We start from the raw sequence: 17,085 nt of genomic DNA, 5'->3' as shown, positions 1-17,085 counted from the left end.
AACTATTCTTGTAGGATGATAAGCAAGTTTGATGTGGAATGTTGACCTTGAGTTGGGTCGCTGAGAAGAGTTAGCCTGAAGGGGCAGTAAAGTGGGGTATAAATACTGTGATAGGGCAGACAGGAGGGGCCCTCTCTCTCTGTAAAGCTGTGTGAGCGGTTTGCATTGAGGTTGGCCCTCAGCTGAGTAATAAATTGATTATTTGCTTTTATCATTATCCCGGTTGTCTGTGTCAATCTTTAAGGGTTATTTTGAATTCCCACAACAACATGGCACCAACCAGATGGGACACCGTTCCTTGGACGGCTGAGAAGTTCTGGGGGATACAGACGTCAGTATCCTGAAGGACTTTACTTCATCTGAAACGCCCAATTGGCATTCTGCGTTGCAGGACCAGACTTCATCTGCCGCCTTGGTTCCGGGGTTACTATCATTTTATAGACAGTAAGTAAATTAAATATTAAATATAATTGTACGGGGTGAATCACAAAAGTAACAAAATTTAGACTTGGATTTTGTTGATGGTCGGGATGGCCAGCAAGGGTCGATGGGATATCGGCTCGGTTTAGCAGTATTTCTTGGATAGAAAATCTGCCACAGGTTGACGAACCTAGTGCAATATGTCTCCCGGGAGAAAAAACAAGTCAATCCTAAACATAGAAGTTAAATATGGGATATATTTAACGAAATACGGGATGTATTTATGTGTTCGGGTGATTCACAATGGACAATTTAAATTGGGTGGATTGACACAACAAGGCATAATGGGGAGTGGCAAAAGCAAACATAAATTTTTGTTAGATGTGTATGATGAACCAAATGTGTGGTTTATGTATGTTAATTATGGTGAAACAGCAGTGGCTAAATTTGCATTTTGGATAAAAGAGTGTGGTTTTTCTTCCAAAGGTAGTTTTAGTGAAAGACAATTAAAAATGTTGAAAAGTTGTTAGGAAAAAAAATAGAGGAAAAAGAGATGTATTAATGTGATGGTTTTGGTATACGGGTTATTGAGTCTAAGAAACGTGCACATATATTACAAGCAGTATGTAAAACTAACAAAGCAGACGTCTAGTGTGTTAAATCTGTTTCAGACCCAGACCTAGACGGATGTCCCGGTCCGTGTCCTCCAGCACAGAAACAAGCGCAAGTTCAACAGAAAGCTGAGGCAAGAAGCCATGAGGGTGCCATTCCACCTCCTGAACAGCACCGCCCAAGAACTCCACGTAATAATCTACTAGACCTGCCTTCCAAACCTGAAGCAGGAAGCTCAGCTGTGCTAAGTACAACCTATGACCCGCCTAGTGAAGACAGAGAGGACCTCTTCTAATCCAACATGTTTTCCTCCCTTCACACTCGCTCGACTGGTGAATATCGTTTTAAGAAGAATTAAGATGGACAATAAAGACATGCTACATTTCCCATGATTGAAGTAGCAGGACCTGATGGACATGCAATGGTGGTTCATCGTCCGTGGACGGAGAATGACATCCCTGAGGTGTCCCAACAACTGACACATCCTCGTGAAGTTGGAGGAGAAAAGTTCTTAGTGGAACTGAGACCTACCACAAATGAACTAAAACGTCTAATGGGTCGGAAGCTGGGCGTGGACATTTCACATGTCAGAATGGACTGGATAACAGACAATGTCACACAGTGAAATGTGACCTGGAGTCATAAGGACAACAACAAATGCTTCATTTGCAAAAAGAAGGACACTGGGCCAACAAATGACTAAAAGAGTTGAGAACTATGGAGAAGACTGAATGATGGAGGAGGACCGGACTGAGGACAAACCAAAAGGGTCTGGTGAGTCAGAATTTTCTATGCTTTGCAAAGAAGAATTGCTTAAGCTAACACCTATAGCTGTTACATGTAAATGATAAGATCCAAGTAGCTATAAAACATATAGAACAAAAGTATTTTCCTGAAGGAACATATGTTAAGTATTCTGAACCTTAAAATGTCTATGATAATTTAATGTTTGTGAATGGTAGTGAGATACAGTTTTTGGTAGACTCAGGAGAAGGGAGTTCAGCCATTAGAACTGATGAGTTTGAGGTCATTCCAAAGAAAAGTGGAAGATTCATGCATTCAGTTAAGGCAACAGGAGTCACGGTTACTGAATATTATTCAGTGCTGTCAAAATGCCATTTGCAAGGCCTTGAGCCTTTTAAATTTTCCTTTCTACTGTCAGATCATTGTCCAGTAAATTGACTGGGGTGAGATCTGATGTGAAAAATTAGGTATTACCCTGATCAGTGAAACTGACGGGCTAAAAATCCAAATTACCCAACATAACTCCTTTCAGGGTGTAATGATGAACATTAAACCCTTACTTTATGTTTATTCGTGGCAACTCTGCAACCACAGCATGAATGGAGTGAATCTGAAGCTCAAAGAACACGCTTACTTGCTTACTAACCAAGTGAAAAATGAAGATTTGCATTGCACTGCACGGATCCAAGAGGGGGAGTCAGATGACCAGTATGAAAAGGAGTGTTTTAGAAACTTAGATAAGACTGAGGTTGTTTTGGAGTGGAAGTAGGAGCGAAGTTGAAGTTGACTTGTTTTGAATTGATGAAAGGGAAGGCTAACCACACCTGATTGACATAAAAGGCTGCGTCCCAAACGTGTCACTGTATAAAGGTTGTAATGATCACTGGAGTGATTTGGGTTCTTGAGGGTTGGAACTGTTGTCATGTGATGGTTGAACAGACATTGTGGATACTTTGGTGATGGAGAATAGGTGAAATGTCTGATTTCTGTACTAAGTTGATCTATGTCTCTCATGAGGAGAGGACAGTTGAGTTGTGTACAAATGTGTACAAAGGACATGATTGGTTGTGTCCAAAAGGTCAACAGTGAATGATTGTTTGTTGAATGTTCCAACGAAGGAGAAATGTGAAAATGACACTGTGAAACTATTATGTCACCTAGCAAAGATAAAGACAGCCTTTCAAAATTACAATTAGTAAAACATGAAGTTAAATTCCTAGGTTAACTGATTCCTGTCGAAGGTAAAAGATTAGAAAATGGCAGAATAGAAGCCATTCAGAAAAATCCCATGTCAATCACAAAAAAGCAACTAATGTTTTTCTTAGGTATGTGATTTTATTGCAGAACTATCATCTCTAAGTATGAAGTCCTCGAGGCTCCCTTAAGCGAAATTGCTGATGGGAAGGGTCTACAGGCCCACAGTGCACTTAGTTGGAACATCTAAGCGGACAAGGCCTTTGAAACATCAAAAAGAGCTCTGCAGATAACACCAACAACTGTGAATCCCGGATCCAAACAGACCATTCACTCATACAGTGAATGAAAAAGGAGGGTGTATGACGTCAGTATTACTCCAGGGTCATGGAGGTAAACTAAGACCAATAAATAATTTTTTTTTTTAAAGCTAAATTAGACCTTATAGTAGCAGGTCTCCAATGTGTTTGAGAGCTGTGCCAGCTGAATAAAAAGTGGTAAATGAAGAAGAACCTTTATTGTCATTATACTAGTGTAGAACAAAATTTTGTTTGATACTCTCCAAAATATAAAAGGAAGAAGAAGATAAAGTATTTACAGAAACATATGGATATTTACACAGGATAACCAGTACAATTTGAAGTATGGATTTTAGATAAATAAATAAATTATGATGAATGAAGTCACTGATGAAGTCAATGATTTAATAAACTTAGTAAGTTACTGAAATTTGACCTTGTTGGTTATAAATGTTGTTTCTCAACTGAAGAGTATATGATATGATAAGATGACAGCTAGATGGCTGAGGTATAACAGTGTATTAATTGAAATGACTAACATCTAGTGGTGGGCGGATCGATACCAAATTTTGCAGTATCGCACACCACTACTAATATCACAATAAAAATATGTAATGCATTTAATCCTGATACTTTTATTCCTACAGAAAATGAAGGTGAACCAAATGATTGTTTTAATGTTGTTAATGAAGTTTGCTTTCCTAGACCAGATTGACAGGAAACTCCAAAATCCAGATATGGAGCTGTTTGTTGATGAATCTTCATACAGAAGCACAGAAACAGGAAGAAGCTGTGTGGGGTATGATGTAATGACAAAAAATGAAACCATTAAAGCACAATCACTAACATCTCAACTATCAGCCCAAGCTGATGAATTAGTAGCATTGTAAATTGGCTAAAGGGAAAAACTGTTCACATTTTTACTGTCAGTAGATATGAATTTGAAGAAGTATATGTGGCCTTTTGACCTATTTAGGTAAACCTATCACACATCACAACCTGTTTTCTGCACTTCTGGATGGAATCCTATTTCCAAAAGCTATTGATGTATGTAAATGTGAAGCTGACACCTGATGTTCTGATCCCATTTCACAGGGCAACAACAGAGCAGACATGGCTGAGAAAAGGCAGCAGTGAAGTGTACAGTAGATAAATAGTTTGTGTTGTGGAAAAATTATTTCTGTTTCAGCTGACCTGACAGCCATCCAGTCCTTCGCCAAGCCAAAAGGAAAGGCCGAGTGGAAGCGAGCTGGGTGTAACAAAAAGAACGAGGTTTGGTATGGTCCAACTGGTAAGCCGTGTCTTCCCAAAAAAATTGTTTCTAGATTATGATAATTTGACACATGGTCGAGACCGTGTGTCAAAAAGGAGGGATGCAGGTAGTATCTCAAGACATTAGTACACCAAGGGCTTAACTAGCTTAACTAATTACTCCCAACATTTTGTGAACACTGCATGATTTGCAAAATAAATAAGGTTAGTAGGGGAATTAAAACTCCTTAAAGTGCCCAACCACCGACTGATTGACCATTTCAGCATCTCCAGATTGATTTCATTGATATGTTCTCCAAATGGATTGAAGCATTCCCAACTGAGGGTGGGACATTAAAAACAGGATGCAAGTGCGGTAGCAAAAGCACTGACATAATCCAAAAGTGGGGGATCTGTGAAAGAATTGGCAATGACAATGGTACTCCATTTGTCAACAAAGCATTACAGCAGGTCGTGAGTATGTGATTTATTGATTTAAAACAACAATGTGCCCATCACCCAGCCTGTGAGGCTGTGGAGCGAGAAAATGGCACACACACACAAATTGACAAAATGTCGTTCAGATACTGGTCTGACATGGGTTAAGGCCCAGCCAGTGATAATAATGTATATGAGAACCAGAATAAGGGAAGAACAAACCTAAGCCCTTTTGAGATACTATTTGGCAAGACCTCCAAAAGCAGGAATCAGGCCCAGAGAAACTCCAAGGCCACTCACGGATGAGCGTGAGTGAAATGTTAAGTTATTGCGAAACCTGTCCTCTGTGTTTTGTGTGAAGTTCACAAGCAGGTGAAAGACTTCCTTCCAGGACCAACGAGTACCTATCTACATGATCTGAAATCCAGGTTACTGAGTGATGGTGAAAGAGTTCAGAAAAGACTTCGGGAGAAAAAGCTGGAAAGCCAAGAGGTGTCTAGATCCGTTCCAAGTGCTCCTAACGGCACAAACCGTCGTCAAGGTTGCTGAAAGAGCCACGTGGATCCACGCTAGCCATGGCAGAAGAGTGCCAGAACCAACTGAAACCAGCCCTGACACACACACAGAGCAAGATTAAAGGGGCAATGTCAGCTTGACCTTTTGCTGATAATCACACAAAAACAAGAGAGTTTTTGCATAAAAGTCACCTAAACGTGTTGACCCAGGAGAGGGGTACCTGATAAAAGAAGAGGACGTCATTGAGCCGACTGACATTGGACGGTGTGAAATAGCTGATTGATCAAACTGAAGAAAAAAAACCTTGAACACTGTGTAATAAAGTACATCTTGAACCAAAATCCAGAACATTTAATGAGACAGATTTTCACCTCAGTAACTAGTGAAAGTCAACTGTGAGCTTGTGTGTGATTTTTATTTGATTAAACAGGATCACTGAAGTGACATTTGGAACATATGGAAGATCCAGAGACTGAGAGTGAAACCTGGGGATAACACCTGTGTTGCAGAAAATTGTTGTAGACTAGATAATCTATAGAGGAAGGGTGTTTCTAAGCCTTGGTGAGGTGGGACGAGTGCTGATTGGGCGTGCCCGCACTCCGAGCACCAACATACGTCAAAAATGGCAAAGACTCACCTAACCTAGAAATTTCAAAGTCTGATGAAAATGAAAGCCTATTATTGACACATGGTGTATTGTATGTTAGCATGTCTAAGATTGGATGTGGCTTAGATAGGTTGAATTGGGGAAAAGATAGCTAAATTCTTAGACAGGTGTTCGAGAATTAGGTATCAGTATTACTGTTTATGAAAAGAACTAAAGTGTTAAATAATTAATGTAAATAGTTTTTATTTACCTATTGAGTTTCTTTTGACTGAGAGTTTTAGTTTTGATCATCTTATCAATCAAGTTGATAGAAGTTTTTGATGATTTAATGTTGTTTGAGTAGTTTTTTTTTTTTATATATATACACAGGTCCTTTTCAAAAAATTAGCATATTGTGATAAAGTTCATTATTTTCCATAATGTAATGATAAAAATTAAACTTTCATATATTTTAGATTCATTGCACACCAACTGAAATATTTCAGGTCTTTTATTGTTTTAATACTGATGATTTTGGCATACAGCTCATGAAAACCCAAAATTCCTATCTCAAAAAATTAGCATATTTCATCCGACCAATAAAAGAAAAGTGTTTTTAATACAAAAAAAGTCAACCTTCAAATAATTATGTTCAGTTATGCACTCAATACTTGGTCGGGAATCCTTTTGCAGAAATGACTGCTTCAATGCGGCGTGGCATGGAGGCAATCAGCCTGTGGCACTGCTGAGGTGTTATGGAGGCCCAGGATGCTTCGATAGCGGCCTTAAGCTCATCCAGAGTGTTGGGTCTTGTGTCTCTCAACTTTCTCTTCACAATATCCCACAGATTCTCTATGGGGTTCAGGTCAGGAGAGTTGGCAGGCCAATTGAGCACAGTAATACCATGGTCAGTAAACCATTCACCAGTGGTTTTGGCACTGTGAGCAGGTGCCAGGTCGTGCTGAAAAATGAAATCTTCATCTCCATAAAGCTTTTCAGCAGATGGAAGCATGAAGTGCTCCAAAATCTCCTGATAGCTAGCTGCATTGACCCTGCCCTTGATAAAACACAGTGGACCAACACCAGCAGCTGACATGGCACCCCAGACCATCACTGACTGTGGGTACTTGACACTGGACTTCAGGCATTTTGGCATTTCCTTCTCCCCAGTCTTCCTCCAGACTCTGGCACCTTGATTTCCGAATGACATGCAAAATTTGCTTTCATCCGAAAACAGTACTTTGGACCACTGAGCAACAGTCCAGTGCTGCTGTTTCTGGTTCAAAAGTGGCTTGACCTGGGGAATGCGGCACCTGTAGCCCATTTCCTGCACACGCCTGTGCACGGTGGCTCTGGATGTTTCTACTCCAGACTCAGTCCACTGCTTCCGCAGGTCCCCCAAGGTCTGGAATCGGCCCTTCTCCACAATCTTCCTCAGGGTCCGGTCACCTCTTCTCGTTGTGCAGCGTTTTCTGCCACACTTTTTCCTTCCCACAGACTTCCCACTGAGGTGCCTTGATACAGCACTCTGGGAACAGCCTATTTGTTCAGAAATTTCTTTCTGTGTCTTACCCTCTTGCTTGAGGGTGTCAATGATGGCCTTCTGGACAGCAGTCAGGTCGGCAGTCTTACCCATGATTGCAGTTTTGAGTAATGAACCAGGCTGGGAGTTTTTAAAAGCCTCAGGAATCTTTTGCAGGTGTTTAGAGTTAATTCGTTGATTCAGATGATTAGGTTAATAGCTCGTTTAGAGAACCTTTTCATGATATGCTAATTTTTTGAGATAGGAATTTTGGGTTTTCATGAGCTGTATGCCAAAATCATCAGTATTAAAACAATAAAAGACCTGAAATATTTCAGTTGGTGTGCAATGAATCTAAAATATATGAAAGTTTAATTTTTATCATTACATTATGGAAAATAATGAACTTTATCACAATATGCTAATTTTTTGAGAAGGACCTGTATATATTTTTTTTATACTTTTTATATTTACTTATTTTTATATTTAATACTCGTATAATCATATTTAAATGTTTTCTATTCTTTTTTTTCTTTCCTTTATGAAAAATTTTGAAGCATTTAATCAAGGTAGAATGGTTGTCTGATAGGCTTAATCATATAATTCATTTTATATGTAATTATTTATTATGTAAGTCATCCTGTGCTGAACCTGTGGTGTTGAGTACACTATCGCATCAGGTAGGTTGGTTGGTAAGATGGGTAGGGTGTGGAATTTTCCCTAAATTGGAAATTGGTTGATAATTAGCTCGTGAGGATTCTCTAATGAGCCTGAGGGTTTTTTCGTCCACCCATGGGGGATGACAGGATAAACAAGTAGATAGCATGGAACATTTATATTAAGACTTTATTAATCACTTATGGGTTTGTGACATGAAGTCACAAAAGAGGGGAATCTATTCTTAGTGATATTCTCAGAAATATTCCTAGCAAAAACAGTATATTCATTTCATACTATTTTTTTTTTTTAGGTGTGATTACTCTATGATAACAATACCTTAAACCTCTGACAAGGGTATATTTAGTATATAAAATTTTGTTAGTGTTGTCCAGGAAGGACAAGAGGAAGGATTGTGAATGGAAATTTTATATTTTATTAGTTATTTGCATCAAACTTATAAGTTTCTGCTTTCTTAGTTCAATTAGCAGAGGTAGAAGAGACTTTTGGAAGGTTACTTAGGGGCAGAGATATGTTGACCTTGGCATGGGCTTCTTGCTTCCGTGGGAATGCATGGGTGTCGGGATGGTGTGTGCGGGGGTGCATGCGCAGTTTTGATACGGGTGCATTCTTGTGGAGGTACGCCATGTTTCTAACAAACTAACTATTCTTGTAGGATGATAAGCAAGTTTGATGTGGAAAGTTGACCTTGAGTTGGGTCGCTGAGAAGAGTTAGCCTGAAGGGGCAGTAAAGTGGGGTATAAATACTGTGATAGGGCAGACAGGAGGGGCCCTCTCTCTCTGTAAAGCTGTGTGAGCGGTTTGCATTGAGGTTGGCCCTCAGCTGAGTAATAAATTGATTATTTGCTTTTATCATTATCCCGGTTGTCTGTGTCAATCTTTAAGGGTTATTTTGAATTCCCACAACAGCACCCAGGTGTTCTCCTGCTTCCACAGGGCTATGAGAGTCTCCTTGCATCCCTGGAAACTTTGCAATGTGCAGCAGAAGGAGTCCAAGCAGTATTCCACTAAAATGAACCTGGGTCTTGCTGGGAGCCTCCACTCATCCACAGGACTTGATCACTTCTACTGGTCCCCTCCCTTTCCAGAAATTCAAAAGCTCTTTGTCTGAATCCCAGCTGTGACATCAGCAAACTCACCGTGCAGCCATTGGAGGAAAGGGGTGTGAAAGCTCTCTGCTAGTCCTGATAGACCAATAATGTGGTGGCACACAGCTGGGGTGATGGTGAAAGCTGTTGTGCAGTTGTTCTCTTTGTTGATGTGATGCAGAGAGATCAGCTGACTGCTAAAAGACCTCCTAGCACAATTACTCACCAAAGAACAAGTCTTGGAGACCAACTCCCCTTCACAGAGCCACAAAGACAAAACCAGCACTTGCTTGCAGCAACGGGTTCTAACAGGGTGGTGCTTTTGTCGCCTGCGTTGGTGGTATAGTGGTGAGCATAGCTGCCTTCCAAGCAGTTGACCCGGGTTCGATTCCCGGCCAACGCATACCCTTTAACCAGTAGGTGCCAAGGGAACAAAAAGTAGCTTGCAACTCCTTTCATATTGCTCGCTGCAACATAATTCCACCATCTCAGCCAGGAAGGTCTGAAGCTGGGCATGTGCAGCATTGGTGGTTCAGTGGTAGAATTCTCGCCTGCCACGCGGGAGGCCCGGGTTCGATTCCCGGCCAATGCATCGACTGCTTTTTCTTCACTAGAGACAAGCTGTAACCTGAGGCAATCTGAAATCCAGCCAAACAGGAGCTGTACACAGGGACAGTGGCCATTCTTCTAATCTCATGGAAAGGCCCTTGTTCTACTTAATGTCACCAAGACCAAACAGTGTTACCTTCAAGAAATGTGCCACGTGCAGTTTGAGAAGACTCAAAAAGAAAATCAGATGCAGACTAGTCACTCTTCCATGCCATGCGCTTAGCGGCAAAAACAATGCCGTCTCCCCGTCGGGGAATCGAACCCCGGTCTTCCGCGTGACAGGCGGAGATACTGTCCACTATACTAACGAGGACGAGCAAACGGGGCATCGATTAGGCATACCTCTCTGAAACCCTCACCACTTGAGGTGAACAGAAAAGCCACCTGCAGCAAAGATGTTTCTGCCCGGTTTCGAACCGGGGACCTTTGCGTGTTAGGCGAACGTGATGACCACTACACTACAGAAACTGAGTAGGGCACTTCCTGGCTGCAGCTTTGTGTCTGGAATAAACTGAAATTCAAAATCTAGATGAAGGAAGAATGTTGTCATGCGAAGCATAAAAAGTCTCAGCTGCTTCTGCCCGGTTTCGAACCGGGGACCTTTCGCGTGTAAAGCGAACGTGATGACCACTACACTAAAGAAACTGCATGCCTCAGCTCAGTGCCACTTGTGTTGCAGCACTCATCAGAGGCTTCACTCATCCAAAGAACTGGCTCAATTCTACTGACTAAGTCATGGGCCATGGGCTTACCAACAACAAAAAGCTAAAGCAGCAAACACGTGTCTGTGTGCCTTTAAAGCAGAGAAAGCTAAATTAGCACTTGCAGCAACACAAAAGCATGGCATCAAAGTGTGAAGCCAGGCAAACGGCACAAGACACAAGCACCCAGTCCCTACAGCTAAGCACAAACTGCAGCTTCCACAAGCAGCCTTTGCTTTATGCTAAATGGCCAAACTGGCTCAGTAACATAAGCCTCCCACTCCAAACTAATTCAGTACAACAAGTGAGAAAGATCTCAGTCATGGTCAATGAAACTTTGAAATGAAACTTACAGATGAGAGAGCAGATTTGCAGAAAGGCACCCAGGTGTTCTCTTGCTTCCACAGGGCTATGAGAGTCTCCTTGCATCCCTGGAAACTTTGCAATGTGCAGCAGAAGGAGTCCAAGCAGTATTCCACTAAAATGAACCTGGGTCTTGCTGGGAGCCTCCACTCATCCACAGGACTTGATCACTTCTACTGGTCCCCTCCCTTTCCAGAAATTCAAAAGCTCTTTGTCTGAATCCCAGCTGTGACATCAGCAAACTCACCGTGCAGCCATTGGAGGAAAGGGGTGTGAAAGCTCTCTGCTAGTCCTGATAGACCAATAATGTGGTGGCACACAGCTGGGGTGATGGTGAAAGCTGTTGTGCAGTTGTTCTCTTTGTTGATGTGATGCAGAGAGATCAGCTGACTGCTAAAAGACCTCCTAGCACAATTACTCACCAAAGAACAAGTCTTGGAGACCAACTCCCCTTCACAGAGCCACAAAGACAAAACCAGCACTTGCTTGCAGCAACGGGTTCTAACAGGGTGGTGCTTTTGTCGCCTGCGTTGGTGGTATAGTGGTGAGCATAGCTGCCTTCCAAGCAATTGACCCGGGTTCGATTCCCGGCCAACGCATACCCTTTAACCAGCAGGTGCCAAGGGAACAAAAAGTAGCTTGCAACTCCTTTCATATTGCTCGCTGCAACATAATTCCACCATCTCAGCCAGGAAGGTCTGAAGCTGGGCATGTGCAGCATTGGTGGTTCAGTGGTAGAATCCAGCCAAACAGGAGCTGTACACAGGGACAGTGGCCATTCTTCTAATCTCATGGAAAGGCCCTTGTTCTACTTAATGTCACCAAGACCAAACAGTGTTACCTTCAAGGAATGTGCCACGTGCAGTTTGAGAAGACTCAAAAAGAAAATCAGATGCAGACTAGTCACTCTTCCATGCCATGCGCTTGGCGGCAAAAACAACGCCTTCTCCCAGTCGGGGAATCGAACCCCGGTCTTCCGCGTGACAGGCGGAGATACTGTCCACTATACTAACGAGGACGAGCAAAAGGGGCATCGATTAGGCATACCTCCCTGAAACTCTCACCACTTGAGGTGAACAGAAAGGCCACCTGCAGCAAAGATGTTTCTGCCCGGTTTCGAACCGGGGACCTTTCGCGTGTTAGGCGAACGTGATGACCACTACACTACAGAAACTAACTGAGTGGGGCACTTCCTGGCTGCAGCTTTGTGTCTGGAATAAACTGAAATTCAAAACCTAGATGAAGGAAGAATGTTGTCATGCGAAGCATAAAAAGTCTCAGCTGCTTCTGCCCGGTTTCGAACCGGGGACCTTTCGCGTGTAAAGCGAACGTGATGACCACTACACTACAGAAACTGAGTCGAGCACCTCCTGGCTGCAGCTTAGTGTCTGGATTAAAAAGGGACTCAAAACACAAATATGGGCAGAAAGTTATCAAGCGATGCATAAAGGGTAAGCATTGTTTCTGCCCGGTTTCGAACCGGGGACCTTTCGCGTGTGAGGCGAACGTGATGACCACTACACTACAGAAACTGCATGCCTCAGCTCAGTGCCACTTGTGTTGCAGCACTCATCAGAGGCTTCACTCATCCAAAGAACTGGCTCAATTCTACTGACTAAGTCATGGGCCATGGGCTTACCAACAACAAAAAGCTAAAGCAGCAAACACGTGTCTGTGTGCCTTTAAAGCAGAGAAAGCAAAAGTAGCACTTGCAGCAACACAAAAGCATGGCATCAAAGTGTGAAGCCAGGCAAACGGCACAAGACACAAGCACCCAGTCCCTACAGCTAAGCACAAACTGCAGCTTCCACAAGCAGCCTTTGCATTATGCTAAATGGCCAAACTGGCTCAGTAACATAAGCCTCCCACTCTAAACTAATTCAGTACAACAAGTGAGAAAGATCTCAGTCATGGTCAATGAAACTTTGAAATGAAACTTACAGATGAGAGAGCAGATTTGCAGAAAGGCACCCAGGTGTTCTCCTGCTTCCACAGGGCTATGAGAGTCTCCTTGCATCCCTGGAAACTTTGCAATGTGCAGCAGAAGGAGTCCAAGCAGTATTCCACTAAAATGAACCTGGGTCTTGCTGGGAGCCTCCACTCATCCACAGGACTTGATCACTTCTACTGGTCCCCTCCCTTTCCAGAAATTCAAAAGCTCTTTGTCTGAATCCCAGCTGTGACATCAGCAAACTCACCGTGCAGCCATTGGAGAAAAGCGGTGTGAAAGCTCTCTGCTAGTCCTGATAGACCAATAATGTGGTGGCACACAGCTGTGGTGATGGTGAAAGCTGTTGTGCAGTTGTTCTCTTTGTTGATGTGATGCAGAGAGATCAGCTGACTGCTAAAAGACCTCCTAGCACAATTACTCACCAAAGAACATGTCTTGGAGACCAACTCCCCTTCACAGAGCCACAAAGACAAAACCAGCACTTGCTTGCAGCAACGGGTTCTAACAGGGTGGTGCTTTTGTCGCCTGCGTTGGTGGTATAGTGGTGAGCATAGCTGCCTTCCAAGCAGTCGACCCGGGTTCGATTCCCGGCCAACGCATACCCTTTAACCAGCAGGTGCCAAGGGAACAAAAAGTAGCTTGCAACTCCTTTCATATTGCTCGCTGCAACATAATTCCACCATCTCAGCCAGGAAGGTCTGAAGCTGGGCATGTGCAGCATTGGTGGTTCAGTGGTAGAATCCAGCCAAACAGGAGCTGTACACAGGGACAGTGGCCATTCTTCTAATCTCATGGAAAGGCCCTTGTTCTACTTAATTTTTTGTTTGAGAAGTTTGAGAAGTTTGAGAAGACTCAAAAAGAAAATCAGATGCAGACTAGTCACTCTTCCATGCCATGCGCTTAGCGGCAAAAACAACGCCTTCTCCCAGTCGGGGAATCGAACCCCGGTCTTCCGCGTGACAGGTGGAGATACTGTCCACTATACTAACGAGGACGAGCAAAAGGGGCATCGATTAGGCATACCTCCCTGAAACTCTCACCACTTGAGGTGAACAGAAAGGCCACCTGCAGCAAAGATGTTTCTGCCCGGTTTGGAACCGGGGACCTTTCGCGTGTGAGGCGAACGTGATGACCACTACACTACAGAAACTGCATGCCTCAGCTCAGTGCCACTTGTGTTGCAGCACTCATCAGAGGCTTCACTCATCCAAAGAACTGGCTCAATTCTACTGACTAAGTCATGGGCCATGGGCTTACCAACAACAAAAAGCTAAAGCAGCAAACACGTGTCTGTGTGCCTTTAAAGCAGAGAAAGCAAAAGTAGCACTTGCAGCAACACAAAAGCATGGCATCAAAGTGTGAAGCCAGGCAAACGGCACAAGACACAAGCACCCAGTCCCTACAGCTAAGCACAAACTGCAGCTTCCACAAGCAGCCTTTGCATTATGCTAAATGGCCAAACTGGCTCAGTAACATAAGCCTCCCACTCTAAACTAATTCAGTACAACAAGTGAGAAAGATCTCAGTCATGGTCAATGAAACTTTGAAATGAAACTTACAGATGAGAGAGCAGATTTGCAGAAAGGCACCCAGGTGTTCTCCTGCTTCCACAGGGCTATGAGAGTCTCCTTGCATCCCTGGAAACTTTGCAATGTGCAGCAGAAGGAGTCCAAGCAGTATTCCACTAAAATGAACCTGGGTCTTGCTGGGAGCCTCCACTCATCCACAGGACTTGATCACTTCTACTGGTCCCCTCCCTTTCCAGAAATTCAAAAGCTCTTTGTCTGAATCCCAGCTGTGACATCAGCAAACTCACCGTGCAGCTATTGGAGGAAAGGGGTGTGAAAGCTCTCTGCTTGTCCTGATAGACCAATAATGTGGTGGCACACAGCTGTGGTGATGGTGAAAGCTGTTGTGCAGTTGTTCTCTTTGTTGATGTGATGCAGAGAGATCAGCTGACTGCTAAAAGACCTCCTAGCACAATTACTCACCAAAGAACATGTCTTGGAGACCAACTCCCCTTCACAGAGCCACAAAGACAAAACCAGCACTTGCTTGCAGCAACGGGTTCTAACAGGGTGGTGCTTTTGTCGCCTGCGTTGGTGGTATAGTGGTGAGCATACCCGGCCAACGCATACCCTTTAACCAGCAGGTGCCAAGGGAACAAAAAGTTGCTTGAAACTCCTTTCATATTGCTCGCTGCAACATAATTCCACCATCGAAGCCAGGAAGCATTGGTGGTTCAGTGGTAGAATTCTCGCCTGCCACGCGGGAGGTCCGGGTTCGATTCCCGGCCAATGCATCGACTGCTTTTTCTTCACTAGAGACAAGCTGTAACCTGAGGCAATCTGAAATCCAGCCAAACAGGAGCTGTACACAGGGACAGTGGCCATTCTTCTAATCTCATGGAAAGGCCCTTGTTCTACTTAATGTCACCAAGACCAAACAGTGTTACCTTCAAGGAATGTGCCACGTGCAGTTTGAGAAGACTCAAAAAGAAAATCAGATGCAGACTAGTCACTCTTCCATGCCATGCGCTTAGCGGCATCTTTGGCGCCGCGGATGTGGCTGCCTGTTGCAACAGCTCCTGCTCATGTTTGAGTTTTTTCTACTTTTTTCCTTTCTTGTACGTACTTAAGTTTTTCCTTTTTGTTAGCTAAGTGTTTGTACTTGTTTTTATGCACAATGGACACCAAACTTGTGCTTGTTATTGTTTTTGCACTATTTTTTTCGCTGTTTACGACTGTGTCTGGAGATCCCTTGCGGAGCCACGCTCCTATTGTTTACACCAGGGATCAGCTGTTAGCGCTTAGCAACACAGCTGTGCTACCGCATGAGAGGCACGACATCCCCCGCGAGCTGAGGAGGAGGAAGCGGGGGAGACGGGCTGGAGCTCTACGTCGGGATAGAAAGAGACGTTGTAAACCGGTTCTTCCTTCCATCGTTATGGGGAACGTAAGATCTCTCACCAATAAGATGGACGAGCTGACGGCGCTAACGCGGCATCAGAGGGAGTATCGGGAGTGTAGCGTTATGGTGTTTACAGAGTCCTGGCTCAACACGCTCATCCCGGACACGCTCGTATCTCTGGACGGCTTTCACCTCATCCGAGCGGACAGGACAGCGGAGAGCGGTAAGAGGAAGGGAGGAGGACTGGCAGTATTTGTGAATGAAAGATGGTGTAACTCTGGGCACATCGCTATTAAGGAACAGATCTGCTGTAAGAACATTGAACTGTTAGCCGTTAGCATGAGACCGTACTATCTCCCGAGGGAATTCTCGCACGTTATTGCGATAGCTGCGTATGTCCCGCCCTCTGCTAACGCTGACGCTGCCTGTGACGTCCTGCACGCAGCTGTGTGCAGGCTGCAGACACAGCACCCACAAGCCCTCCTTCTCATCTCAGGAGACTTTAATCATGTTTCTCCATCCTCCACTCTGTCCACCTTCACACAATATGTAACCTGCCACACCAGAGACAATAAAATACTGGACTTGTTTTATGCCAACACTAAGGAGGCTTATAACTCATCACCTCTCCCTCCCCTTGGAAGATCTGATCACAATCTGGTTCATCTTCTGCCGGTGTACAAACCCCTTGTGCACAGAGAACCAGCAGTCACCCGCACAGTTAAGAAATGGTCTAAGGAGACTGAAGAGGCTCTAAAGGACTGTTTTGAAACAACAGTGTGGGAAGAACTGTGTGACCCTAATGGGGAGGACATTGACAGTCTCACTCATTGCATCACGGATTATGTCAACTTCTGTGTGGAGAACACTGTCCCCACCAAGACTGTTCGGTGTTTCTCCAACAATAAGCCATGGATAAATCCTGACATAAAGGCTCTCCTAAAAAAGAAAAAGAGGGCCTTCAGATCGGGCGATAAGGATGAGCTGAAAGCTGTGCAGAGAGAACTGAGAAGGAAGATCAGAGAGGGGAAAGCTGGCTACAGGAAGAAGCTGGAAGAAGAACTACAGCAGAAAAATGTCAGTGGAGTTTGGAAAGGCCTTAAAACCATCTCTGGTCACAAGAAGCCCGACTCCCAGGTGGTGGGGGACCAGAAGTGGGTGAACGAACTCAATTTGTTCTTCAATAGATTTGATCACTCACAT

General features: G+C 43.8%; 9 non-coding genes across 9 annotated transcripts; 5 read left to right on the top strand and 4 right to left on the bottom strand.

The window, feature by feature from the left end:
• Window positions 1–9,679: 9,679 nt before the first annotated feature.
• Window positions 9,680–9,751, top strand: trnag-ucc (transfer RNA glycine (anticodon UCC)). Its single transcript has one exon. It is a non-coding gene; the product is annotated as a tRNA-Gly (tRNA).
• Window positions 9,752–9,869: 118 nt separating this feature from the next.
• trnag-gcc (transfer RNA glycine (anticodon GCC)) lies at window positions 9,870–9,940 on the top strand. The gene has a single exon. It is a non-coding gene; the product is annotated as a tRNA-Gly (tRNA).
• A 258-nt stretch (window positions 9,941–10,198) lies between these two features.
• Window positions 10,199–10,270, bottom strand: trnad-guc (transfer RNA aspartic acid (anticodon GUC)). The gene has a single exon. It is a non-coding gene; the product is annotated as a tRNA-Asp (tRNA).
• Window positions 10,271–11,548: 1,278 nt separating this feature from the next.
• trnag-ucc (transfer RNA glycine (anticodon UCC)) lies at window positions 11,549–11,620 on the top strand. The gene has a single exon. It is a non-coding gene; the product is annotated as a tRNA-Gly (tRNA).
• A 502-nt stretch (window positions 11,621–12,122) lies between these two features.
• On the bottom strand, window positions 12,123–12,195 carry trnav-aac (transfer RNA valine (anticodon AAC)). Its single transcript has one exon. It is a non-coding gene; the product is annotated as a tRNA-Val (tRNA).
• Window positions 12,196–12,303: 108 nt separating this feature from the next.
• On the bottom strand, window positions 12,304–12,376 carry trnav-uac (transfer RNA valine (anticodon UAC)). Its single transcript has one exon. It is a non-coding gene; the product is annotated as a tRNA-Val (tRNA).
• Window positions 12,377–12,480: 104 nt separating this feature from the next.
• Window positions 12,481–12,553, bottom strand: trnav-cac (transfer RNA valine (anticodon CAC)). The gene has a single exon. It is a non-coding gene; the product is annotated as a tRNA-Val (tRNA).
• A 946-nt stretch (window positions 12,554–13,499) lies between these two features.
• Window positions 13,500–13,571, top strand: trnag-ucc (transfer RNA glycine (anticodon UCC)). The gene has a single exon. It is a non-coding gene; the product is annotated as a tRNA-Gly (tRNA).
• Window positions 13,572–15,203: 1,632 nt separating this feature from the next.
• Window positions 15,204–15,274, top strand: trnag-gcc (transfer RNA glycine (anticodon GCC)). Its single transcript has one exon. It is a non-coding gene; the product is annotated as a tRNA-Gly (tRNA).
• The last annotated feature ends 1,811 nt before the right edge of the window (window positions 15,275–17,085 follow it).

Source organism: Trichomycterus rosablanca, unplaced genomic scaffold (assembly GCF_030014385.1).
Source record: "Trichomycterus rosablanca isolate fTriRos1 unplaced genomic scaffold, fTriRos1.hap1 scaffold_95, whole genome shotgun sequence".
Taxonomy (NCBI): domain Eukaryota; kingdom Metazoa; phylum Chordata; class Actinopteri; order Siluriformes; family Trichomycteridae; genus Trichomycterus; species Trichomycterus rosablanca.
The sequence above is the reverse complement of the archived record's forward strand: the minus strand, read 5'-3'. Positions and strand labels throughout refer to the sequence as shown.